Source organism: Penaeus vannamei, chromosome 20 (genome assembly GCF_042767895.1).
Source record: "Penaeus vannamei isolate JL-2024 chromosome 20, ASM4276789v1, whole genome shotgun sequence".
In the NCBI taxonomy this organism is placed as follows: Eukaryota; Metazoa; Arthropoda; class Malacostraca; order Decapoda; family Penaeidae; genus Penaeus; species Penaeus vannamei.
In genome coordinates this window covers 23,054,650-23,057,149 of record NC_091568.1, presented here as the reverse complement: position 1 = coordinate 23,057,149, position 2,500 = coordinate 23,054,650, and the positions used below count along the sequence as shown (strand labels likewise).

Here is a 2,500-nt window from a genome sequence, read left to right as displayed (position 1 = left end):
ATTAGCAGTGAAGTATTACATACTGAGACACACCAAGATCTTCCAACAAAGAACCAAGTTAATCAACATTATATAAGAAACCAAGAACAAAAGAAGAGGATTCAGGTGATATAGACATAGTCTAAACCCTATAATAAGAAAGAAGAAGAAGAAGAGGGAGCAGCTACAAAGAACAAGGAAAACAGGTATAATTTGAAAACAACCAAGAAATAAGAGAAAAGATCGAGAGAGTATAGACTAGAGAGCATAGTCTAAAAATATATAAAAGAAAAAAAGAAAGAGTGAACAGCTGCTGGGATTGGAAGCAAACGTGTTTCTGGAGAAATCAGGATACGGCCGCCATATCACGAATCACCTCCTTGTTTCTTTGGTAAGTATACGTCATTCTTTAACAGTTTGACTTATAGCGTGTGCGTACAACACAATATGGTTGGTTTATGAAGAATATAAAGAGAATATTTGTATTTATTATTTCCAGATCACTAGACAGATTGACCAGAATGTTTTTTTTTTTTTTTTTTTTTTTTTTTTTTCTTTTTGGTACCAATAATTTTTTCATGGAATTAGAAGGGTCGAGTGTCATGAGATCACTGTGTTAGTATACCTCATCTGTATTGTAGTCTTATAGATGGCCATGACAAGACAGTTTAATTGGTGTCTTTCTTCTATCTTTTCAATTCCATCATTTTGATGTATTTATCTGAGGTCTTCTGTAGTAACAAGATGAAAAAAATAAAGTAAACACATAATTCAGTGATAATGTATAAGGACTTTAGTTTGGATGTATGGTACTTATTCACTTAACTTGCAATTGGTTTTCTTTGATGTATATTAGCTTTAGTAAAGGTAAATTCCCTAATTTGTTTTCTAAAATATTTTTGTAATTATTGATTTAAAAAAAAAGAGCTTTGCAACATATATGCAGACTAGTGAGTTTCAATTTCATTCTCTATTTGAGATCAGTTACATAGGAAGTCGACATACGGTGGTTATTTGATAGCTCATGCTAAAGTGACGATAAGTGCAATGGCCATTGGTGGGATAGTATTATCAATATATACCAGAAATATAGTTATTGTCTTGTAGCCTACTGTTTTGCAAATTTATATTTTATCTCCTAGACAGCAATGTGATCAGTTTAGACCATCTGCCATCACCTCCGCCTTTGGGGTTTAAACAACTTACGAAAATAATGGTCGTTATATTTGTTACTGTGATTGTGTTACAAATAAACTAGATTTTTTAGAATTAATTTATGAGAATATATTCAGTTGATTTTTGTATTCAAGAATTAAAAAAAAAAAAAAAAAAAAAAAAAAAAAAAAAAAAATATATATATATATATATATATATATATATATATATATATATATGTGTGTGTGTGTGTGTGTGTGTGTGTGTGTGTGTGTGTGTGTGTGTGTATATATATATATATATATATATATATATATATATATATATATATATATATATATATATTTATTTATTTATTTATTTATCTATACATATATATACATATATATATATATATATATATATATATATATATATATATATATATACATACATATAAGGAGGTAAGCGCTTCAAATAAATTTGACAGTTCGGACCAGTTCAATGAAGTAGTTGTTGGACAAGAGCCAGTGCGCACAGCCCACAATAAACACGAACCACGAGATGCATTTTATGCACACGCAGACACCCTGGCAACGTGTTATGTCAGCATAGTAAGTTTTGTCTTGTTTTTATAATTATCTTGTTATTTCATTGTTATCAGTCATCAAGCATCAATCATTATGATCAGTAATTATCATTGGTTATTATTGTTATCGTCATTATCAATATTATTATTGTTGTTAATATGATTATTATAGATGTTATTATTATCGTACTCAGATATATTAATAATATTATTATCATCTTTTATTTCCATTGCGTATAATATTCCAGCTATGAAGAAGGATGGGAAGCAGCACTGCAAGAGACGGTGAGGTGCAACAATGAGAAAAATATGCCACAAGCCCTGTCAACCATTGCCTCTCTTATCTTGAATGGACTAGGACTCATGGCAAAAGCACAGGCCTTTTTACCGTCTGCAAGTGAAAATGGCAGCTTAGCTACAGCTGGTATTTATTTTCCACTGCAACCAAATTTATTTTCCACATACTCCACTGCAACCAAATTTATTTTCCACATACTCCACTGCAACCAAATTTATTTTCCACATACTCCACTGCAACCAAATTTATTTTCCACATACTCCACTGCAACCAAATTTATTTTCCACATACTCCACTGCAACCAAATTTATTTTCCACATACTCCACTGCAACCAAATTTATTTTCCACATACTCCACTGCAACCATATTTATTTTCCACATACTCCACTGCAACCAAATTTATTTTCCACATACTCCACTGCAACCAAATTGATTTTCCACATACTCCACTGCAACCAAATTTATTTTCCACATACTCCACTGCAACCAAATTTACTTT

The 2,500-nt window shown here is 30.8% G+C and overlaps 1 long non-coding RNA gene across 1 annotated transcript in view; it reads left to right on the top strand.

Annotated features, from left to right (window-relative positions):
* Nucleotides 1-2,120, top strand: part of LOC138865333 (uncharacterized) — a 2,127-nt gene extending 7 nt beyond the window's left edge. The window contains exons 1-3 of the long non-coding RNA XR_011399373.1: nucleotides 1-370; nucleotides 1,604-1,727; nucleotides 1,951-2,120. The exon at nucleotides 1-370 is cut by the window's left edge and continues 7 nt beyond it. This is a non-coding gene — a long non-coding RNA (uncharacterized lncRNA). The remainder of the gene's footprint in view (nucleotides 371-1,603; nucleotides 1,728-1,950) is intronic.
* The last annotated feature ends 380 nt before the right edge of the window (nucleotides 2,121-2,500 follow it).